Source organism: Erinaceus europaeus, chromosome 3, assembly GCF_950295315.1.
Source record: "Erinaceus europaeus chromosome 3, mEriEur2.1, whole genome shotgun sequence".
In the NCBI taxonomy this organism is placed as follows: domain Eukaryota; kingdom Metazoa; phylum Chordata; class Mammalia; order Eulipotyphla; family Erinaceidae; genus Erinaceus; species Erinaceus europaeus.
The window spans coordinates 173,900,238-173,926,008 of NC_080164.1; the positions used below are offsets into that span (position 1 = coordinate 173,900,238).

The following is a 25,771-nucleotide window of genomic DNA, read 5'->3' on the forward strand; positions in this document are numbered from 1 at the left end:
AACATCTGGAAGATTAAAAAATAATGTACTGGAGTATTTGTCTCAGTGGAAGCCATCTCAGAAGAATCTTCCTTCCCCACTAATTGGATATCTGATACAACTTAGTGCACTTGTTTCAGATAACTACAGTTATCTGAATAACTAAATAGCAGTTCTATTTCTATATTCGTGTGGATTTAGTGTAGTATGAATATTTTACATTTTCTATTAACATTGGTTTACAATACAACGTTTTATGAATAATTAAGACTTATTTCCTCAGTACTAGTCTCAATCTGGACACTTTCCATTCAGATTTTGTTCCATGTCTATATTTTCCAGTACAACATGCTACTTTCAAGCAAAATGTTTTTTTAAAGGGCACTTGTAATAACATATAAACATTTTTATGAAAAAAATTTTATATGCCTTTTTTGTTTAGTACTACCCCTAATTTTTTCCAGCCATTTTATATTTGTGATTAATAGTGGTTAAAGGTTGTAAGGTTACAGCTACCAAAATGCAGGTGCCACCAGAATTCTGAGGCCACCACCCTCCCAATGATTAGTCCTTATAGCCTCTCGTCTTAGGATAAAGGCGGTACGAAGTGCAAATATGTGCCTCATAGAAGACACTAATGTCAGGCTGGGTGCTGGTGCACCTGGTTGAGTACACATATTGCAGTGCAGAAGGATCTAGGTTCAAGTCCCCAGTCCCCACCTGCAGGGGGAAAGCTTCACAAGTGGTGAAGCAGTGCTGCAGGTGTCTCTCTGTCTCCCTCCCTCTCTCCCCCTTCCTCTCAATTTCTGGCTATCTCTATCTAATAAATAAATAAAGACAATAAAAAATAACTTGGCATTATTTCCTTTTAAATAATAAAAAAAGAAGACACTAATGTTCCCTGGTTCTTGTTTGTTTGTTTTTACTGGTGTCTCAAAGACTTGGAATAAAATGAACAAATATACCCATAATAACATAACATAACATAACATAACATAACATAACATAACATAACATAACATAACATAATTCATTTTCACTAGCAGACAAGGAAAGATAATTTTTGATGTATTAGTTATTACATGAGGTTATGGCTATTTAATGATAAAATACAGCTTTTGCTCTGGAAAAATTATTTTGTAGAATAAGAGAGGTGTGTGAAACAATTATTGCAATAGGCTGTCACAACAATTACTACAGAGGCAGGGATTAGTGGACAAGTCTAGTGTTGATGGGTCATATTAAATCAGGAAAGGAGAGGCTTCGCCTTACTCCTTTTAAACATATTGCTATTGACTTACAGCATTCTTTGCCTCTTGGATGAAATATATTAGAGATTCGAAAACAAAAGACATGCTCAGCTCTAACTCAGGGACCAAAATAGTTTCATTAAACCTGGTCATAAATCATTCTCTACAGTTTTTGTTCTTTCTTTTTTTTTTTTTAATGATTTTTTTTTTCATGGACTCAGTAGCAGCATCAGCTGATCAGCAACCTCACAGCTTGGTGGACATCTTACCTTCTGCCATTCTCGGGATTTGCCCAACTAGCTTTTGTACCAACTAGCTTTCCACTTTGTTATGTGTTAGAGAAATCTGTGCCCCCCTAAACTACACGAATAAGATTAAAGCCTATTATATTGTTTTATGCTGAGAAGTAAATAATGCTTAACATGTTTCATATTCATCAGAATAATTTCCTTATGTTTCCATCATTTGGCCATGGGGAATTTCTTTCACACTAAAACCTGTTCTTTGGCTTCACAAACACTGTCTAGCTCCAGGACCTGCCTGACCCCAGCAGTCTGTTCCATTGCTGTTGCAATATATTTTTTTTCTTTTTCAAGGAGGAAAATGAGGTCCTGGTCTATTATTTCACTGTTCCATGCATGAAGTCCTAATTATCCATAATGGGCATTATGCATGTATATTAAGGGGAAAGGACCTCTCTCAAGTATCATCTGTTTCTTTCTTATACTCTTTGTCAGTCTAACAAAATGTGTTTAAAATATGAACGGCTTACTAATTAGATTTCATTGAAGATTGTCACGATACTTCTAGTTCAAGTTCATTGACCTTCTCTGCGATGTGGTCTTTAGGCCATAATATATGTTAAGACCCAGCACACCACATAGTAAGTGATTTAGTATCTGTGATCCAGTAGGAATGCATTTAGCATCCATCCTGCAAGAGTCTGAAAACTTATCTATCAATCCCACTTTTCCTTTTATCTTTGATGTTTTCTGATTGTTTCAGACTTAGAACACCGTATGAAGGACAGAGCACAGCAAAAGACAAGAAGTTAGCCACCCGGGGAGTGTATTACCCTGCACAAGAACTCAGGTTTGAGCTCCTGCTCCCCACCTACAGGAGGGACATTTCACAAATGGTGAAGCAGGTCTGTAGGTGTCTATCTTTCTCCCCCCCCCCAACTGTCTTATCCAATAAAATAGAAAGAAAAAAAAATGGCCACCAGGAGCAGTGGATTCATAGTGCTGGCACCAAGCCCCAGCAATAACACTGATGGCAAGTAAAAAAAGGGAGGAGGAGGAGAAGGAGGAGGAGGAAGAGTTAGGTAAACTCTATCCTTACCAAATAACTTGAAAAGTCATTTGCATGATGCCACCTCTACTTGGACAGATTTTTCTCATAAGAAATACATGTAAGTGGGTTACCTTATTGTCAGGGCCTGAAAAGAACTATAATTTAGAGGTTAGACTTGTCTTTCACTGTAGACTTTGAAACAGCATGTGATGAGGTGGACATATTATAAAGCTTTAACAGAGTGTATGAGGTATTCAAAAGACTGATTTCTTTCATACCCATGGTAATAAATTCACTTTTCTCATGCAGCAAATTCACTTGAGATTCATAGTCTCCTCATAAACCTCATATTAAATGTTTAACCTCAGATTTCAAATGCTATAGGACTCTTTATAATAATAAATGTTACCCCTCTGAGCTTGTGAATTTGGTGATGGCACATTGTGTACCAGCAAGAGAGACCTCCCCTCTCACATACCACATATGGAGGTCTCATTTGAATATTTGATTTCTTAGATTCATCCATGTTATTTTAACATACACCTATGCAATCTTCATTTCAACACACAGGGATGGAGTTTTTCTTAGCCTCACTGTGATTAACTTAATGCAAAGCATGGCTCGAAAACTTTGGATTGCAGCCTTCACTATGTCTCGTTAAATTAAGTTGGATTTTACTATGGACTATCTTAACATCTAATAAATGCTATGAACATTTAAGAGTATTTTGATTTGAAATACAGCTCTATTTTTTTTTCTTTCCCCATTTTTGAACAAAAGCCATAATCTTATGTTCTAACACAAAACCTGAAACCAAGCATTAGGTGTACTTTGTAGTATAGTGGCAAATAAATAATAGGGTCAACATTGTCTGGTAACAGACTCTCTCACACAATCACAGAGGTCCATGTGCCTACACTAAATAATATTAATATATTACTTATGTCTTTCAAAACAAATATATATATATATTTAATATTTATTTTATTTATTTATTCCCTTTTGTTGCCCTTGTTGTTTTATTGTTGTAGTTATTATTATTGTTGTCATTGTTGGATAGGACAGAGAGAAATGGAGAGAGGAGGGGAAGACAGAGAGGAGGAGAGAAAGATAGACACCTGCAGACCTGCTTCACCGCCTGTGAAGCGACTCCCTTGCAGGTGGGGAGCTGGGGTTCGAACCGGGATCCTTATGCCGGTCCTTGTGCTTTGCGCCACTTGCACTTAACCCGCTGTGCTACAGCCCGACTCCCCAAAACAAATATTTTTGAGTGCTTATAGTGCCTATATTTTTTATATAGCCAGCCCTTCAGGGGATTCAGCATATTAACACCTAGTCAGGGGCATTTTGAATGGGTTTCTATCCCCCACATAACAATCCATGACGACAAGGAAAAGGGTGCTATAGAGTCTTGTACTTGGAATAAAATATTCCGGCCCTGTAATGGCACATGCTGTTTCTATCTAAAACTCACTGACTAAAACTATCCTCTGGCCACTCCTAGTTTAATACAAAAAGAGATGTAAAATTTCATGAACCCAAATGGAGAAAAACACTCCATTGAGCACTGTTAAAGAATCTATCATGCACACGGTGACCTCCATCTTGAAGGATAATCAATATAGCCAAAAAACGGACATGAAAGCAGTTGACAAATCTTTCATGTGAGCGTACACTTTTTAATGACAGTAAGAGGGACGAGGAAGAAGACAATTTTGAAGGTAACTCTCAAAAAATTTTTAATTCTTTCATTGGTAAAGAAAAGATAACCCAAGGTGAAAATAAGAACTCCAGATGTTAAATGTTCATGACCTCATTCTTGTCTCAAGAGATGTATCATTGCCCTCCAGTGCTCCCTCCCAAGAAAATAATCTCTGTCAATCACTGCTCATCCTTGGTGTGTAATTTTTTGTTTAAAATTGGTCTATCATTAATGGTTTGATTTTGCTATACCATTAGATGTGGTTTATCAGACTCATGCTATAACTTCAAACTTCACATACACATTTCTGATAGCAGTTATTAGTGGAAGTCAAGGGATGCATTGGATCGACCTTCTCGTGGTGCATCCCGTGAGTACCCATTCATTGGGGAAACTGACGATCCTTCCTAGCCGACTGAATCCACATGGATCCCAGTCACTTTCAAAGCCAACAACAAGCAGCTCCTGACAGCTTTCAACCTGACGCTGTTGACTGGCTACGGAAGAAGGGCAAATGCTAGAAGAAGAAGTGGAAGTCAATATTGAAGAATCAACGAACAATAAATAGGTAGCAAAATTCTAAAAGTGTTGCAAGTTTCTATGGCCATTTTCCCTTGTACTTTTAGTGATTTTCTGGAAAAATAAAAGTTATTAAGATGAATAGTAAATTATTTCAGCCTGCACTGAATTTAAGGAGCTCCAAACATTGTATAAACTGAGGTTGTTTTTTTTTTTTTTCAGTTTTAAGCTAGGTTTTTTTGTTTGTTTTTGCCTCCAGGGTTATCACTGGAGCTTGGTGCCTGCACTATAAATCCACTGCTTCTGGCAGCCATTTTCCCACATTTTTTGTTACCTTTTTTGTCCTTTTTGTGTTATGTATACATAATGGGATACTACTCAACTATTAATAATGATGAAATCACCTTCTTCACCTCATCTTGTATGGAGCTAGAAGGAATCATGTTCAGTGAGATCAGCCAGAAAAAGAAAAAAGAATATGGGATGATCTCACTCATGGACAGAAGTTGAGAAATAAGAACAAAAGAGGAAACACAAAGCAGAACTCAGACTAGATTCGGTGTACCAACACATGTACCAACAACTGTATTTACTGTTTACTGCAAACCACTGATCCCCACAATTAAAAAATAATAATAATAAATGATCGCCAATTGGGCTAGTGAGTTGCTCACTTAAAGTCAGTGCTGTTTTGCCATGTGAGTGACCTAAGTTCATTTGAGCCTGGCCCCGACTGAACTGAAGGAAGTTTTGGTATTGTGGTCTCTTTTCCTTCTTTCTTTCTCTGCCTCTAAGTTATATTAACTAAACAAACAAACAAATAAATATGACTGCAAAATAAATGAAGATGTTGTGACATGAGTTTGAAGCCAACTGATTCTGACTCAGTTTTCAAATTCATTCTGTCTCATTTTCCTCACCTGTAAAATAAGGAAAATTATAATCAAGGATTGTCAGTTGTGTGTTATGCCGGCTATGAAACTCTCAAGATCAATGGTATAAAGCTTGCATTTATGATTACTATCATAAAACAGGTAGCTATTTCTTGGTATAGAGCTAAATCTATCTCTTTTTACTACCTATCTCTAAAATGCTTCCATAGAAAGCTTAAAACTAGGGTCCAGGCAGTTGGTTCACTTGGTAGAGTGCTCACATTAGCATGTTAAAGGATCTAGGTTCAAGCCCCTGGTCCGGAAAGTAGGGAAGGCTATTATGATTAGTGAAATAGTGCTGCAGATCTCTCTCTGTTTCTCTCTCTCTCTCCTCTTCCTCTATTTCTCTCTGTCTCTATCAGCAAAAGTAAAGGAAAAAATGTCCTCCTAGTCTCTGGGAGTGGAGGATTTGTTCTGTAGGTACTGAGGCTCAGTAATAACCCTGATGGCAATAAGAAAAAGGAAGGAAGGAAGGGAGAAAGGAAGGAAAGCAGGATGGAAAGAAGGAAGGGAGAGAGAGCAAAAGAAAGGAAGAAAGAAAGATGAATAATAAAAGAAAGGGAGGAAGAAAATAAGTTTGTCACTAATACATACTGGGAAATGATTCTCTCTTAATCATTTATCAATGGTCAGTGATAAATAAATCTATAATGTCTTCAGGATATTTAGAATAATATATATATAGAATTTAGGTTAGAATGAAATGTACAGTGAATAGAAAAAAGAAAAATACAAGACTAGGTCATTGTTAATGATGATAAGACCAAGATAAATCAAGAAACAAAACTGAAGAGTCTCAAGAGAAGAACAACAGAGAAAATTAGACCCTGAGGTTAGCAATACAAATTGTGCTAACACCGTTTTGATACTTCTAAATATTAAATGCAATTTGGAGCAGGAGAATTTTTGCTATGGCACAATATCCTATAGTGGGTATCCTGCCACGTTTCGGCTAACTAGGTCACTATTTGCAGGTCATTATATTTATTCCACCTACTTATCATTACATATTATTACAAATCTTCCTGTGTATAATTTTTGCCTTCACTGATGATTATTGTCAGGATAGGGGACTAGTTTTTTCTTATGTATTAACCTCTCAAGTTCCCTATGAGCTGATACATAATATGCAAACATTAATACACCTTTCCCTTTGAGTAATGTAATTATTTTTCCGTCAGGGTAAACTTAGAGATTTCTGTCCTCTGACTTTGAAGGTCTAGGGTCTTAGAACCAGTAGGAAACGCTGTAGGAGATCTCTGCCATTTGAACTTGAAGCCAGCTAGTTTCGACCTTAGGTGATGAAATACATTGTTTTGACTTTGACTAATATCATATTGTGAACAATAATTAGATAGGAATCGATCTGAATTACAATCAAATAACCTCAGTGTGTGGGCTACTTCATACATACCTGTTACCTTGCTTATCACCGGTGGCTAATGGAGTTGGGGGCCACTTTGCCTTTCCTCCAGGACTACCTTTTAATGAAACAAATTGTTTGTGGGCATTGGATACATACATCATTTATTTGTGTGTAAGCTTTTCCTCTATAGACTAGACCATGAGTCCCACAAGAATGGGAAACATATTTTCTGTGTCTACCACTGAATGCTCACATTAGAAAACTACTGCAAATAAGTTGGCAATTAAATAAACACCAGTTGACCAACTGAATGAATTAGTATACGATTATTTCTTTAAAATATTTATTTTTTTATGAGACAGAGACACAAAGAATGAGAGTGATCAGAGCACCATTCCACAGCATATGATGCCATAATTGTGAACCCAAAGCCTCATGCAGCCAAGTCCTGCGTGACCTCTGAGTAACTTCTCCAGCTGCTGTTGGATAATGTATCCATTCCTAGATTCATAGGTTGATATGTTTATGTTGGTCATTTTTCCACTTGAAAGTTCTTCTAAATTCATTTGTTTATTTAAATGACTGTAGTCATTGCATTTTTTCCCCTTTTTTAGAAAGAAATACTCACCTCTTGGTCTAAGCAGTACATTATCAAAGCACCCTCTTTGACCTCCACGTCTAGCTAAGCTGTTGCATGTTAAATTTCCAACACCACACACATACCCATTTTCACCTAGTGCTGTAGTACTGTGAGATTTTACTCATTCCTTTGTCTTGTCAATCGAACTGTGCACTTCAGTAGAGCGAATAGAGTTTAGTCATTATTATATCCCTGGCACCCGGTGTGACACCTGACACATGGAATGTTCAATAAATATCTAATGACACTAGATGAGCCACATTAATGTTCTATGTTGTATTACCTCCGGAGGTACACTATCACTTAATTCAGATGTCCCTCCTGTGATTTATAATCATTGTTAATCAATGCTGTCCTACGGAATAAGAGCACTACGGGAAGTGCAGATCATGCCTGAGAGAGTAACAGTCTACGCATGCAGCTGACAAAATGAAATGAAATATTGGGTCCAGACTCCGAGATGTGTGTTTGGATTTTGACTAGACTTTTTATTTAATTAGAACTTAAGTAGAATATTTCCTCAGGTAGTGTCCTGTTCATTTGTTTTCTTTCATTGTTCAGCTTTGCCTGTTGAGCTGTTACGAAGTATATGGGAGCTGTTTGAAATCTAAAGAGCTGGTAAGTGCTGGGGTAAGCTGGGGGCCTGGCTTCACAGTCAACTGTGGGGAGTCACATGGGACTGTGGGAACTGGAGTGACTCTGTGATTTACCTTTAAATCTGGTTCATACTTTGCTCTCCTCTCCCAAAGGTTATTATTACTTCATCCACTGGGCTGCCAGGACTTGTGTGACTTTATCTTTCAGACCCTCCCAATGTATCTTTGCTTATTTCTGTGCTTCACTTGGGTGCTACAACCCCTTGCCTGGAATACTTTTTCTTTTCTTTTCTTGTTTGCGTCCAGGGTTATATCCATGGGACTCAGTGCCTACACTATGAATCCTCTGCTCCTGCGGCCATTTTCCCCCCATTTTATTGGATAGAGCAGAGAGAAATTGAAAAAGGAGAGGGGAGATAGAGAGGGAGTTAGAGAGACACCTGCAGAACTGCTTTATCGCTTGTGAAGGGTCTCCCCTGCAGGCAGAGGTGTACCCAGTTAAGTGTACATAGTACTAAGCACATGGACCCACACAAGGATCCCGTTCTAAACCCTGCTGTGTGGGTCCATGCGCTTAGTACTACGTACACTTAACTGGGTACACCTCTGACTGACGCCCAATACTTTTTTTTCATGTGAGAATTTCTCTAAATTAGCACTTGGAGATTGGATGAGGTCAGTCAGTGAAAAGTACTATGCTGTATTTGTACTAATTACTTAGGTAATTTAAAAAAAATTATGAGGGGGATTAATGGTTTGCAGTTAACAGTAAATACATTTGTTGGCACATGTGTAAAATTTCTGCAAAACAGTCTTACCCCCCCCCCCCCAGGCATTCCTCCACCATTGTGCATCAAGACCACTCAGGTAATTCTTAAGGATGAAAATGTGAAATATTACTAAAACTATCAAAATTTTTTTTTGTATTTTCCCCAGAACACTGCTTCTTGGCTCTTGTTTATGGTGATGCTGGGGATTGAACCTGAGAGCTCAGAGCCTCAGGATGAAAGTCATTTGCATAACTATTATGTTTTCACTTCAGCATTTAAAACTTATTTTAACATGTGCTAAAACTATGAATCATAAGGCAACTATAAAATATTGCTAATAATGTATAATATAATTGACTACTAAAGACTATAAAATGAAAAGATCAAAATAGGCAATAAAACTATTAAGAAGACTAATAGTTTCCTGGAAAGTCAAGGACAATGAAGTTTGATGAACATGTTTTTTCTATATCTTAGTATTGAAATACTTAGAGATCTAGTGAAGACAATGCATTGATGCTTCACAAAGGGTAAAGACAGACTAGAAGACCCATGATTCAGTGGACTTTCCTCTAACTCATTGGTAGAAAGGAGGTTCACTTGTTTATGTAAACTCTTGGGAAATACAAAAGCATCAGTGCCAACTTCAGAATGTGGGCAACCTACATCACATGAGTGTATGAATTTGTGGGATACTCGACAAACTCATTTATTCTATCCATTACAAACAGAAATTCATATTTAAGAGGAAAGTGTCTTGTCTAAAATCAACAACAGATCTAAGATTTATTGCTCTTCAAGAACAGCACATGACTGAACTAAGGTTTTATATATATACTTTTTGATTGATTGATTTAATAATGATCAACAGGACCGTAGGATAAGAGGGATACAATTCCACGCGGTTTCCACCACCAGAGTTCCACATCCCATCCCTTCCATTGGAAGCTTCCCTATTCTTTATTCCTTTGTGAGTATGGACCAAAGATCTCTATGGGGTGCAGAAGGTCTGGCTTCTGTAATTGCTTCTCCGTTGGACATGAGCACTGGCAGGTTGATCCATACTCCCAGCCGTTTCTATCTTTTCCTAGCCAGGCAGGAATCTGGAGAGGTGGAGTTCCAGGACACATTGATGAAGTCCTCTGCCCAGGGAAGTCAGGATGGTGTCATGGTAGCATCTGCAACTTGCTGGATAAAAAGCATTACTATATAAAATAGAACAAGTTTTTTAATGATCAGGAAGCTAAAGGTAAGAATATAGCAGATAAGATTTGGGGTCTTCATTTTGGAAACAGCTAGGGAGTCTGTTTTAGTTCTGTACTTAGTGTGACTCGTAAACTGTGACAAAGCACTTTGATGGAGAGACAACTGAGGCATGATAAATATTTCATGAGTAAAGTATAAGCGTCATGCTTAATAATTAATTATAGGTATATAATAAGGAAATAAAGACTGAAATTGGAGTCAGATTATATTCTAGCTTGTGACTGCAGTTGAAAGATTACATTGGTGGGTGGGGTGGTAATGCACCTGATTGAGCACATATGTTATTGTGTTCAGTCCCCCATTCCACAACTGTAGGGGAAATCTTAACAAGTGGTGAATCTGTGCTTCAGGTGTCTCTCTATCTCTCTCCCTTCCTATATTCCCCTTCTCTCTATTTCTAGCTATCTTTATCCAATAAATAAATAAAGATAATAAAACAGGAAGTTGGGTGGTAGCACAGTGGGTTAAACATACGTGGTGCAAAGCGCAAGGACTGGCGTAAGGATCCTGGTTTGAGCCCCCGGCTCACCATCTGCAGGGGAGTCTCTTCACAGGTGGTGAAGCAGGTCTGCAGGTTTTTATCTTTCTCTCCCCTGTCTCCCCCTCCTCTCTCCATTTCTCTCTGTTCTAACAGCAATGACGTCAATAACTACAACAACAATAAAAAAAAAAGGGCAACAAAAGGGAAAATAGATAAACATAAAAAAAGATCTCTCTTTCTCTTGTTGGAGATAACACATGCAAAAGTGATTCTATAAGGTACATCAAAAGTTGCCTTGCATAAGAAAGAGTGGCTTTTGTTTTATTGTTATCTCTTTATAATCAGATTATTACCATCATTACTATATTTTCCTGTATGAACTATCAGTAGAATTGGTAGGTGAAGTGAGTTAATGAAATTTTTGGCTGAACCACCTAATAGTTCTTGTTCCATTAATGAATGAGCACTGGTGTGATCCTGGATACATGACTTACTTCTTTGGTTAATTTTTTTTAGATTATCTTTATTTATATTGGATAGAGACGGTCAGAAATCAAGAGAGAATAAAGAGATAGAGAGGAAGAGAGACACCTATAGCACTGCTTTACTACTCATAAAACTTCCCCCTGCAGGTGGGGACCAGGGGCTCCAACCTGGCTCTGTATGCACTGTAACATGTGCACTCAAACAGGTGTGCCACCATGCGGCCCCCATGATTCACTTCTGACAATTGCAGAGTGTCTCAGATTCCTTCTTTTCGAAATACCAACACTAATAGCACTTACCTGCCAATAGCACTAAAGGGAAAATTTTAGATAAATAACACATACTAACAACCATAGTATTTAACATATACAAGCATTTAAGAAAGTTTTTTTTATTATAGGAAATACAAACATGACACAAATCCCTCTAATCACTTAAAAATTAGTAAACACATACTAATAGCTATTCCTATCATTAGTAGTCATATATTTACCAAAAGCATTAATTACTGAAACTCCTGAGAAGAAGCATAAAGTGAATTATATTAAACATTATTAAGTAAGGTGATCCAAATGGTTGTTGTCATATAGAGATGACAGGAGGTAGGAACAGGTTGGTGACACACTCAGCTGAGCGTACATGTTACCATGTGCAGGGGCCTGAGTTCAAGCCCTCACTCCACACTTGTGGGAGACCTTACAATTTATAAAACAGTGCTGCAGGTTTCTCTCTCTCTCTCCTTTTCCATCTCAGACTTGCTCTCTCTCTATCCAATAAGTGAAAAAAATAATAATAAAAAATAGTAATCTTGTAAAGTTCCTACTGCTAAAGAGAGAGAGAGAGAAGATGGAGAGAGAGATGAGATGATTGAGTTTTCCCTTTAATATGAATGTAAAATTTCTCACTAGGCTGATAGGGATATTCTACTGGGAGGAGGACTATCAGTTTCCTCAGAAAATGAGCCCCTGAGACAGACAGACTACAGGCAATTAAATGAACTAGAAATGTCAGTGTGGGTGGAGGAAGTGATTTTGAAAAACCAGTAAGTAGGACAACATTGACAGTTTATGTCTGGCAGAGGAGAAAGTGTGGAGCCATACAGTGTGGAGCTGGAAAGTATTTCTGGGAATGAAAGATGTAGGGATGATAGTGGGCAGCTGTGTGGAGCCTGGGAGACTATGAGGGGTGTCAGGATCATCAACAGGAATAAATTGGAGGTCAGGGGGTCACACTGCTCATCAGTCAGTGTCACTAGTGATGAATGCTTCCAGGGGAAAGGTCAGTGCAGGAGAGGGGACTGGAGGATTCAGGGAACAGGGCTCTTCTGTTAAGCAGGAAGCTCTGGGTATACTGACACATGATCATTAAACCTGTCGTGCCAGTGAGCAGGGACCACAAGCACATCTGAGTGAGACCTCCAAGAGTTGTAATGGGCTGAAAAAAAATACAAATCAGAATTACATATCTTTCTACTTAGCTGTTATGCAGCACAACCACACATGAAATAAGACATTGGTCTATTTTACTCACATGCTCCATTTTTGAAAGTAGGTGTATGACAACTGTAGATGCTTGTGAAATAAGCAGACTTAAAGATTTTTTTCCTTCCCAAATGTTTAGATATCTCTGATGAAAGTCAGTGTGCAAATCCAGACCCATTGAATACCACTTCAGCTCAAGTGCTCTGTTCACCCAGGACAATGAAGACAGGGTCAAGAATTGAACAAGACTCACTCGAGTGGATTCACTCTTGAGTGGATTTTCTCTTGAATGGCTTGTAAAAATTGGACTGGCTTGATTTACAGAGTCAGCATGGATGCATGAAGTTCTTTCTAGATCAGGTGCCAATCCATGTATCATGAAAGACAGGATGATGGGCAGAAAGAGTGGGACCACACATATCTGTTTTTAAGATATGCTACCCATGTGACTTGGTCTGTATTACTGAATTTTTCTGAGATATAGCCTCTAACAGTGAAAAATGGGGAAGATAAATTACATTCAGAATTGCTGTACGAATAAATAAGATAATGTGTATAAACCATCTAATGAGGAAAGAAAAGTGTGATCAGATATGCCTATGTGTAGATGTGATGAAAATTGCCTTTAGTTAATTTTAAGTCTTAGTACTGAATTAACAGATAAGATAAATGATTTCAACAAGTGTGTCTTTTTAGGTGACAGGCTCAGAAGTATCTAAAGAAGTCCCAACTTCACAGAACTAATGTGATAGGGAGGCAGGTGATAAATAAAGACTTAGTGTGTGTGACCAAGATAATATGTTATGGTACATAGAATGTAAAATGTAATCAGATCAAAGGTGAAGAGGCTATGCATCTTGAAATATGTGGTTAATTATGACTTTATTATCTACTTTTTAGTTATTTTATCTTTATTTATTTATTGGATAGGACCATCAGAATGGAGTGAGAAGGAGGAGATAGAAAGTAAGAGAGACAAAGAGACACCTGCAGCATAGCTTCACCACTCAAAAAGATTTCCCCCTACAGGTGGGAATTAGGGGGCTCGAACCCCAGTCTTTTTGCATTGTAACATATGCACTGAACCAGGTGCACCACCACCTCTCAATTGTGACTTTCAAGGGACTGGTAAGAGTGGGGATAGCTAGCATAATGGTTATGCAAAAAGACTCTCATACCCAAGGCTATGATGTCCGAGTTTCAATCCCCTGCACCACTGTTGTTGTGTGGGCCACGGAGAAGAGAGAGAGGAGTCTGGAGCGAAGAGGGAACACAAATCTTTATTTGCACTGGCACCTCAGAGTTGGGTGCTAGAGAAGCAGGTTGGGCCACGTGGAGGTAGCGAAAATGGCCGCCTCACACAGTAACCTTTCCTGCATCTGAACACCGGATTGAAGCACTGGCAAGAGAACGAGGTGCGGAAGAAGAAGGGCTTTTATAGGAGCAGCTTTCGCAAGAATGGGAAGGGGGAGGAGTAACCAAAGCACTCCAAATATCGCGGGGAAATAGACTATGCCCTGAGGGCACAACATGGCGAAACAGGCACTCCGAGAATGTCCCAACTCTCGTGGGAACTAACAGTAGCCTGAGGGGACAACATGGCAGATGTGACTGCATCTGCACAATATCCCAGCATCTCCCCCTTTCCTTTTATCTAATGCCTAGGGCAACAGTGTGTAAAGTCTATGAACTACTCAGGGTCAGTCTATGAAAAACCAGCAATGTGAAGGGAAGGAAGCTGCTGTAAAATTGTCTAAAGTGTCCAAAGGGTATACCAGCAAGTCTGATAGAAGTCTCAGTCCAAAGTAGGTGATTAGGGGGAGAAATGGCAGGGGATGAAATGCTACATGAGGAAGGCATCCCACCACCATAAACCAGAGTGGAACAGTGCTCTGGTAAATGAATGAATGAATGAATTAATACATAAATAAATAAACAAGCAAACACATAAATAAATAAGGGGTGTGAGTAGATAGGGTAATGACTATGGAAAGACTCTCAGGCCTGAGTCTCTAAAGTCCCAGGTTTAATCCCATGAATTACCATAAACTCATCACAGTAAGCCATAGCTGAGTAGTGCTCTACTTAAAAAGAAATTAAATAGTTGGAGATGTCATCCATGAAAAGATAAGCAGTGTATACAGAGATGGAGATGAGTGAAGCAGCCACTTGGGAAAGAGAAGATTATTTCATGCAGAAAGAAAAAGCTATGATAAGATCTTGAATTATGATATACAAAGAAAAAACTGGTCAAAGTAGAATAAGCAAGAATGACTTTTGTAGAAGAGATAGATAACAAATAATAGAAGTTACTGAATGGCAAAGAACCTTGGAAACCATTGGAAGGACTTTGCTTTGTACTCTGAGTGAGATGGGCAGCTTGAAGGAATCTTGTTACATGAAATAAACCAGCTGTTCCACCCCGGTTCAATGGCTGCCAGTTCTTAGCAACATCGCCCTGCCAGATATTCGTCGGGATGCAGCCGGCATCATTTAAGTTCATTTCCCACGTCTACGCTCGACCGGACCTGCCAATATACGCGGATATCTTCACCCACCCTGTCCAACGCTTGACGTCTCGTCACCCAATCTGGTCGCCTATGCCTACACTGAACTTCTCTGTTCCGGACTCTTGGAAACAGAGTTGGCAGTCAGCTGAGGTAAAGAACAAACACCTCATCACAGACCCCTGCAAGCGTCAACCCGGCTTTGACCTAGCACGTTATAATTGGGCCCTCCTCAATTGCTAACAGGCCATGGCCAGTGCGCCGCTATGTTCCATCACTGGGGAGCCAGAGACGACCTGAACTGCCCCTGCGGCTACAGACAGACTATGACCCACATAGTCAACGACTGCCACCTCTCCAGATTCAAAGGAGGTCTCGAAACTTTACATCAGGCTCAACCTGATGCTGTTAACTGGCTACGGAAGAAGGGCAAACACTAGAAGAAGAAGCCAGAAGGAGAAGGATGAGTACTCTATGACTTCACTCATAGATGCCACTTAAAAATAAAGGGGAAATGGAGGGCAAACTTCCATTGGTTATGGGATGTTGTAGCAAATTCAAGGACTTTAAAGGTGGGAGATGGGACAAGGGTTTTAATGGAGTGGAGATGATTATCTAAAACATGGATGACTGTAAATTGGTGGAGTGTGTGTTGTGTTGCCACCTCTCCTGGGAAGCATTCACTTGTGACAACAGTCATCTAACTCAGTATGTCCCACAATAAATTGATATAATTAGAAAATATGAGAAATGAATTAAAGTTATGAGGTAGATTGACTAGGATTGATTTCATTTTCTAATCTCTCTTTTAAATATATTTCTAGGGATCTCATTTAAAATTCCCACAATACCCAGTGAGGAAGATGCTATTCTTATTATCACCTATCGGACAAATATAGGGAGACTCAAAGAAGTTAACTGACAAAAACAAGGAGCTAGTTAGTGACTGAATTGAGTTTAAATTCAGGTGACTTCAGCTAAACAGTACTGGCTGTTTTACGTTTGTTTGCTTGTTTGTCTTTGATTCAGTTTTTTACTTGAGTTGATTTATTCCTTGTGTCTAATTTAAACCTTTGACTTGCATTCATGTCTTCTGCTTTTCAGTCTCTATTTTAAATCAATTTTCTTATTTTAATAGCTCATTTTTTATAATCTTTATTTATAAAAAGGAAACACTGACAAAAACAGTATGATAAGAGGGGTACAACTCCACACAATTCCCACTGCCAGAACTCCATATCCCATCCCATCCCCTGATACCTTTCCTATTCTTTATCCCTCTGGGAGAATGGACCTAGGGTCATTATGGGGTGCAGAAGGTGGAAGGTCTGGCTTCTGTAATTGCTTCTCTGATGAACATGGGTGTTGACAGTTCTATCCATACTCTTAGCCTGCCTCTCTCTTTCCCTAGTGGGTTGAAGCTCTGGGGAAGCAGGGTTCCAGGACACATTGGTAAGGTTCAGGGAAGTCTGCCCAGGGAAGTCTGTGGCATCAAAGTAGCATCTGGAACCTGGTGGCTGAAAGAAGTGTTAACATATAAAGCCAATTTTTTTTTTGACTAATCATGAACCTAAAGGCTGGAATATTGCAGATGAAGATTTGGGGGGGGGGGTCTCTGTTTTGTAGCTAGTTAGTAGGCCTCATTTTTAAGTGCTTATATTATTAATTGTAGACTAGCATCTTACTAAGTTCTAATCTCTAGTGAACTACAATTTACAAAGATGTAAGTATCCTTAGGTTATCTTTTATTTCTTTCATGTAACTTGTCCTTGACCCTCTATGCTATTTCCCTTTATTTCCTTTCTAATCACTTTCCTTCCCTTTATTCCTCTTTTTGTTTTTCTGCCTGCCTGACATCGTCAGTTTTTAAGTTCTTACCAAGTTTTATCTGAAGATAATTTGAAAATTCTCCTATAGTAAGTCACTTACTTTACAACATTGTAGCTTATATTTCTGTCTTCTCTCACCTTTTTTTTTCCTGTTTATTCATCCTAAGGCAGACAACACTAATTTGGTTTGATTTGTTCAAAAGAAACAAGTTCTTACTGTATCTTGCTTTGATAGAGACAGAGAGGTAGAGAATTCAAGAAAGAGAGAGAGAGAGAGAAAGAGAAAGAAAGATATGGAGAGGGAGAGATACCACAGAACCAAAGATTCCTTCAGTGTGGTAGGAGCTTCACAGGGCAAGGCAGTGTATTATACAAGTGAGCTGTTTTGTTGATCTGAAGCAATAAGTTCTTGGACATTTCTTTGAAATTTAATACCTCTGTCTTTGCCCAAAGTTTAGTATAGTTATTAAATTCATGTGTGACTCATAAACACATTATTGTTTGAGAATCATTTCCTGCCTTATTGAAGACAAAGCTTGCCCACCTGACTCTCTGTCAGTGGACCTTGTGAGTTGAATCTGTTTCTCAGATTTGTAACTGTAGGGAGTTTTCCTTGGAAAGATAATCCTGTATCTACCAGGAAGGAATATATATATATATATATATATATATATATATATATATATATATATATATATAGTCATAAAACAGTGTTACCCCAACTAAAAAAAATAGAAGGCAAAAAAAGATACTAGAGCAAGAATATCTACAAATCAATATAACTGATGAATATAGATTCAAAAATTCTCAACTGTTAGTAAAATCAAAGAGCTTCATTATATACCTGTACTATAACCATAAACCCACCAAAAATGATAAAAAGTTTATATATCAAGGCAAGGAAATGGCTCACCTGGCACCAAATATACTTCATTATGCTTGAGGACCCAGACTTTCAGTCCTACATCACCACATGAAATGATATGCAAAAGACAATCTTCACAAGCAGTGTAGTAGTGTCTCTCCTCACTGTGTCTCTATCTATTTCTTACTCTCTACATCTATATGGAAAAATAAGTAGGGGGAGGGGAGCTCATCCACAGGTGGGGAAATCAGGCAGGCATGAAGCTCCAATGAAGTCTTGTTGGTTATGCAAATAAATAAGTAAAGGAGTTACTTATATACCATGAACAAATATGGTTTAACTCATGATTATAAGCCTAGTTCAAGCAACACCCATCAAGAAATGTAATATATCAAGTTAATAATATAAAAATAATAGTCAGTGCTTACATGAATGAACAGAAAAACATTCACAAAAATACCAAATACTTGCGCCTAAGAAATAGATCACCTGGATTTATAAAGCTATATCACCAAGAAAATTCTCTCTCATTCTTTATGTTCTATATCTATCTATCTACCTATCTGTCTCTTTCCCTCCCATCCTCGCTTCCTCCCTCCCTCTCTCTCCCTCCATCCTTCAAATCTTTTATCCTCTCCCCATCTTTACCTCTTTCTCTCTTCCTATCTGAACAATTTGGCCCAGAATAGTGAAACCCCAGCAGTTACTTAAAGAAAAAAAAATCAACTTTCATGACAATAATCTTTCAATAAAGTATAGAACTCACTTCAAGCTATTACAACATTGCAGCAATCAGAACAGCAATAACTGATGAAAGTAGACACAGTTACCAATGAAACAGAAGAGGAAAAATCTCCAGGAACCCAATACAGTGTGCCCTGATGCTGACAACACCACTCTGTACTGGAAGATGACACGGAGATAAATTTAACATGCTCCTGAAGAACAGCAAAAGAGAAATTGCTGAATGCGAGGGATGACTTTTTGTCTTTACTGTGGAAAACTTTATTATTTACATGCAGCAGATCAAAACACTATAAATTCATACAATGTTATATCTCAATAAAACTGTTGGCATGCTCCTAAAAGATCTTGGATAAAAAAAAGGCATCTTTAACTCTTCTTCCCTCAATTTGTACCCATAAAAATGCTATTATATTCATGCATTGTTCTGCTTGCTCCACTTCTAAAATGCTTTTTCGGTATTTTAATAGGTAAAAATTAAAAGCAGAAAGGCTTTTGCATAGTTAGTTATTTTTCTAGAAATGCAAGTTACAGGAACACATTGAGACACAGTTTTTCCCTTTAATCCATATTGCTAGCTTGATCCTTTAAAGATCATTATTTGAACTACTAAATATTTTAATAGTCAACTAAGTATTTTCAGAAAGAGAGGAAACTGGTGGAAAGGGAGAATATTATACTCTTTCTCCCCCAAAATAGATGATACTCAGTTATCCAGTATCTGAAACAAGGTTAGAAAATGGAAGAGAGCTAACATGTTGTCTCGCCTCCTTCTAAACTTTACATCATTCCTGATGGTGAAATGTGCACTGGAAACCAGCTGTGCTTCTAAGACCATTTCTATAATTAGAAATCGTTTCAGATTTTGGCAACATTCAACCCTGAGAATCATTTTTTCAGTTTCCTCACAAGATTCAGAGGAGTTTGAATAATGCCCAAATGAATAAATGGCAAGAGTCAAAATGATAATTCGCATACATAACACACTCACTTTTGCACACAGGGACACACACACACACACACACACACAATATAATACATTCCTATTAGGATGTATTTTCAAGCAAAGAGCATTTTAAGCAAAATACCAACCATACTTACTTCCACTCAATATTAATATCACTTTCTCTTTTATGTTCCTATGTCATTTTTTTTTTCATGTAGTGAATATAGCTCCACATCCTCTAATTGCATTCCCAGATCTCAAACAGCACAAATGTCTTTAAGTTACCTTTTTTCTAAATCATGGCCTCTGTGTGGTCAAATTTAGGGGCCTCATGCTTGAGCCCCAGCTGTTTGCATCCTGCAGTGAGAAGCACTGAGTGACTGGGCGTCAGACAGCTGCAACCTCAGTGAATAGATGGGCACATGTCTCTAGGAAAGAAACCTTTCATTGGTTGGTTGGTTGATGTGATGAGTCTGGACACAGACAATGAGAATCTTTCCAAAACATTTGCTTGTCTTACTCTTGGTTCTTGTCTGGGAGCTCTAGATGGGACAGTGTGAACCACACTCAGCTTGTAGAATCAGACATGTTTTTGTTTGATTTTCAAATAAGTAATTGCATAAACTTTATGTGAATTTTTAATTCATGGTGGCATTATTAATAGAAATGGCATCCAATTGTTCTGTGAGTCTCTTGCAGCCATTACCTGGTTTTTGTTCCACAATATTTTACTGTAAGCCTTTCTTACAGATCCTGAAATGTTCAAACACTGGAAATAGCAAATGGGAACTTGGGGGGTATTGTATCAGCCAAGTCATTATTTTCCTTGGAAAATTTAACTCAGTCAAACAAAATAGTAATATAAGATGAAACCCATGTGTATTCAACTGCCAAAAATGTCTGTTGATTTTAAGCAACTTTTATTTCCTCTAATAACACTCCTGGAATATCACTTATAGCTATTCAATTTTTAATGACAGCATTTTCATTTTTGAATATCCTGAAGATATCTGTAGCTAGTTAGTTCCCTAAGCATATTGATTAAATTCATTTACATTTCACATTTCTGGAGAAACAAATTAATACTCACAGAAAGTTATTCTAGAATATTACATAAATAAAATGGAAAAGTCAAGAAATATGTAGGCTCTCAATGTAAGCTCTTATTGCCAATCAATATTAGTGTATTCCAGGGTAAAATAGTTTTGTTCTTCAACTGTGCCCAGGGACATTTTTCATTTATAAATTGTGGAGTTGGGAGCCAGGTTAAATTCACTGGGTTAAGTGCACATGACTCAAAGCGCAAGGACCCATGTAAGGGGCCCGGTTCAAGACCTCAAATTCCCACCTGCAGTGGGGTCGCTTCACAGGTGATGAAGCAGGTCTGCAGGTGTCTCTCTTTCCCCTCCTCCTCTTTCTTCCCCTCCTTTCTCTGTTTCTCTCTATCCTATCCAACAATAGCAATAGAGACAATAACAATAGCAGCAATAAGAAAATGGAGAAAATGGCCTCCAGGAGCAGTGGGTTTGTAATGCAGGCACTGAGCCCCAGCAATCACCCTGGAGGCAAAATGAATGAATGAATGAATGAATGAATGAATAAATTGTGGCATTTTTGTCACAGCAGTGGTGAATTAGAATGGTGAATATGTTAATAGCCCTGTCTTATCCCAGGTTTTGCCCTGTAGTTTGAAATAACTTTAAATGAGTGGTCTGAAAAAACTCATTTTTTTCAGGCTGTTTATAAATAGTGATGTGATTTCTAGCATCTCAAGAATCCTTTAATGATACTGAGTTCAGCAATACGTATGAAGGTAGCATTATCTGACAAGTACATGTGTTAGATCCTAAGGAGTCAGGAATGACATGGCAGTCAATCTGAGCACATTGACATTGGAATGAGATAACAGTTGTGCTATTTTGGTGGCAAGGCAAAAGTTATAGATATATACATCAGATACACACCTGTATTTTCCGGTAAGTACAGAGAAGATATATGATGATGATGGTAGATGATAGGCAAGTAGATATTGTGATATATATATATATATATATATATATATATATATATTACTAACTATCCCACAGAATAAGTTAAATATGTATCTTAGATGAAGACTGGCTATTCTATAATTAAATTCCAGTTCCCTACAGACGGGGGAATAAAACCCATTAAATAGTCAATATTTTGAAACCATCTTAATTACGTTTACCACACACGTTTGACAAAATAACTTCTGAATTTCCTTCTCTAGAATAAGTTTAGTTTCCTTCTCTAAAGGAAGTTACAAATTTCAGTTGGTTTGATGGACTTTGAGGTACAGCTATAGAGCCAACTTTCCTGAGTACTGAGTGCTCTGTGAGTCAGTTGTCTTTCTATGGGTCATGGAAACATGGCTTATGTTGTTGTTGTTGTTTACTGGGAAATTGTGCAGATGCAGTCACATCTGCCACGTTGTGCCCTCAGGGCATTGTCAATTCCCCGCGATAGTTGGAGTGCTTTGCTTACTCACCCCACTTCTCATTCTCACAAGAGATATTCCCATAAAAGCCCTTCTTCTTCCACCCTTTGCTCTCTTGCCTGCCTTTCACTTCAGTGATTAGACGCAGGGAAGGCTGCTGCATGAGGCAGCCATTTTTAGTACCTCCACATGGCCCAAACTGCTGCTCTCTCACCCAACTCTGAGGTGCCAATGCAAATAAAGGATTGTGTTCCCTTTCTGCTCCAAACCTCCTTTTTCTGAGTCCCACCGCTGCTGCAAGCGACAGTTGTTGATATTGCTTTAGACCATTTATCACTCTGTAATACTCAAAAAAGTTTGTCTGCCTCCTTCTTTGTTGTACTGGCAATGTTTTCAATCTGTAGTAAGAGAATCACTCAGATGGCTCATGTGTGATCCACATGTTGATAACAGTGGCTGGAAGATTTACCTTCAGATGATTTCTTGGGCCAACAAATTAGCTCACTTGGATAGTGCACTGCTTTGCCAGGTTCAAGCATGACCCCTACTGCATTAAAGAAACTTCTGTGGCTTCCTTCCCTTCCTTCTTCCTCTTCATCTCACTGTCATTCTGTGTGAAAAGGTAAAAATGAAATAAACAAAATACCAAAATCAGATACCCTATGGACTTACATTTACTTTCCTGATCAGTGTCTCTCTTTTCCTATCCTTTCCTGTCATCTTCCCTCTCCTTTCTTCCCCTTTCCTTCCCTTCCTTCTTTGCCCTCTTAATTCTTCTCCCCCCCCACTTCCATCTTTGCAATCTTACTTCCCCCCCTTTCTTTTTCTCCTGCTGAATTACCTCAAACACCAAACCTCTTACCACTGCTTAAACTTCTCAAAGCATTATAAGTTCTAGTGAATAACACTGACTTCTTTCTACCAAGCATACATAACTCAGTCTCAGCCCCAAGTCCTATGAGAGACAGGTCTTTTATAGAAAAGGGGAACCACTATCAATTCTTTTACCTAGTGTTTATTCTCTGCATAGCAACTAGAGGCATCTTATCTATCTTATATATTCATTCTTCATAACTTTCATTAATTTTCTCAGTAAGTATTTATTCAATAGCTACACATATATTAATCACTATTACAGAAATTTAGAAAATATCTTAAAGGGAAAGCCCACTTAAAAAACTGTGATAGCAGAGAATCTATATGCTATAAACTAGGATTTGTACTCAATGTCAAGGGCAAGATCTTACAAAAGGCACAGAAGGAATTTTTAGGTGTTGTGAGAGACAGCAGAACTCATATGCATTGGAAGATGCTGGGAGAATCCTTGCAGAAGAGAAACTAAAGTTGAGCACTGGAGGGTAAGCTGAAAATAAGTGGCAAGAGCAGAATTTGTGAAGATGGGCCTTTTACCAGAAAGATTTACATCTCAAATGATAGAAAAATCAATCTGGAGGGGGTTGGGCAGTGGAGCACTGGGTTAAACACACACAAGGATCCATGTAAGTATCCCAGTTTGAACCACTGGCCCTCCCACCTGAAGGGGGGTCGCTTCACAAGCAGAGACACAGGTACATAGGGGTGTTTCTCTCCCCATCTTTATTTTCCTCTCCCCCCTAAATTTCTTTTTGTCCTATCCAATAAAATGGGGGGAGGGTGGATGGCTGCGAGCAGTGCTGGCACCAAGCCCAAGCAATAACCCTGAGACAACAAATAAACAAAAAGACTGGAAGGGTCAGGTGGTAGCTCACCTGGTTAAATTCACACATTACAAGGAGCAAAGACCGGAATTCCAGCCCCTGGTCCCCACCTACAGAGGGAAAGCTTCATAAGTGGTGGAGCATGGCTGCAGGTGTCTCTCTGTCTCTCTCCCTTTCGCTCCCCAACTTCCTCTCAATTTCTGGCTGTCTCTATCTGATAAATAAAGATAATAAAAAAATTTTTAAAAATAAATAAAATCAATCTGAGACTGAAAGAAAGGAGGATAATAGTGAGAAAAAATACACAGTTCTCTCTGTGTATTTTTTTTCTGGAAAAAATTCTCTGGAAGATTTTATCTTGGATATGTATTCATTTGATATAACAGTAATGGTAATTTTATTTTGAACTACTATTGACTGAGACCATATCTTTTAAACTATATAGTAAGAGAGCTTTCTTTTTTATATAATAGCATGTTACTATTTCACTGAATTCCTTTTAAATTATGTTCCCAAATGTAAAGACTTTTTTAATGAAATCAAGTAGCTATTTTAAAGGTAAATATATTAATATATATATTAATTTCCATCTAATCATAGATTCACGATGCATTGGAATTTTGTTGAGTATTATCATTAGCTCTTTAATATTACTTGGAAGGTATATGTTTCAAATCCCTCTTTACCACCGAATTTCTTTCATCAATTACTTGCTATCCCCAGCTTTTTTATTTGATTCTCATAAGTCCTGCATGTTGTCACTGATTCTATGATTCCAATTTCCTTTCTGTCCTTGGGATGTCTACTATTTTGAAGATATGGCAGTTACCCTGACTCTGCTCTTTCAAGGTAAAAACAGAAAATGGAATTTTACAATGTGTCTGCATTTAGTTTCTCTCATTAGTTTCTCTTTCTATCATAACTTTTAGTTTCAGAAGTAAGTCCATCTATAATTTTGAAACCACCAGAACATTTACAGGAATTATACATTTTATCAGTACTCAAGCAAGTGGACTCAAGTCCGTGAGAATGTTATACTTCCTGGTACAACAAACAAATCAGGACTTAAAGCCAGAAGTTTAAACAAAATTAAGCTACATAGTATTATGTGCAGCCTCACCAGATGCATACTCTTTTAAATCAATCAGTTACTGTTTTGTTTATTTGTTTGTTTGCTTAGGATAAAGAGCGAGAGCAAAACTAGATCACCACTCCACTTTATGCTCTGCCAGGAACTGAACTCCAGTCTTCATGTATGCAAGTCCTAGCTTCTATTTACTGAGACATCTCCTTTGTCCCACCCAGATTTATCTCCTTGCACTCCCTGAGATGCAGTTTTAATCTTTTCTGATGTTTCATTTCCTGACAAGAGTCTTTAGTTTCAGTCAAGCTGGAGTCTCAGCTCCACCTACCCCCCTGTGGAGGATGAATACTCTGATAAGTTAAGGAAAGAAATAGGTCTGCAGAGCAAAATCCACTGCCTATTCAACTTTAAAAATCTAACCTCCAAAGAGCTTCTCCGTTTCTGCTCCCCCAGCCCCACCCTGTAGTTGCTCTCATTGGCAATGTGATACTCATAACAAGGTAAGCTCTGGCTGATTGTAGGGGTATCTTTTTGTTAGCACACAGTGAGCGATATTCTCCAGAATTTTCTATCAATCACATGAACTGTACTGGTCATCTCTAGGACAAACTCCTTTCTGTCTTTCTTAGCTAGTTCAGAAGATAGGTGGGGTTCTGTGACTGTCATTTAATGAGATCCTTCAGGTATTAGTATGGTAGGGCTATTATAGAAAGGGTGTGAGCATATATGTTAATAAAGTTCCATAGAACATGATCTTGTTTTCACAGCAGGAAGTTATGTGTTCTTAAGTAACTAATTTAGACTTCTTGAGTTCACCATGCCTTTCATTTCAGTCACTAAACTGAAAGGAATGGACCAGACTGTTTTCCAAACCCTC

At 38.2% G+C, this 25,771-nt stretch overlaps 1 long non-coding RNA gene across 1 annotated transcript; it reads right to left on the bottom strand.

Moving 5' to 3' along the window:
- Nucleotides 1–9,819: 9,819 nt before the first annotated feature.
- LOC132537727 (uncharacterized) lies at nucleotides 9,820–20,033 on the bottom strand. The gene is made up of 2 exons (XR_009549183.1): nucleotides 19,938–20,033; nucleotides 9,820–10,252 (listed from the first exon to the last, which is right to left on the bottom strand). It is a non-coding gene; the product is annotated as an uncharacterized LOC132537727 (long non-coding RNA).
- Nucleotides 20,034–25,771: the final 5,738 nt, after the last annotated feature.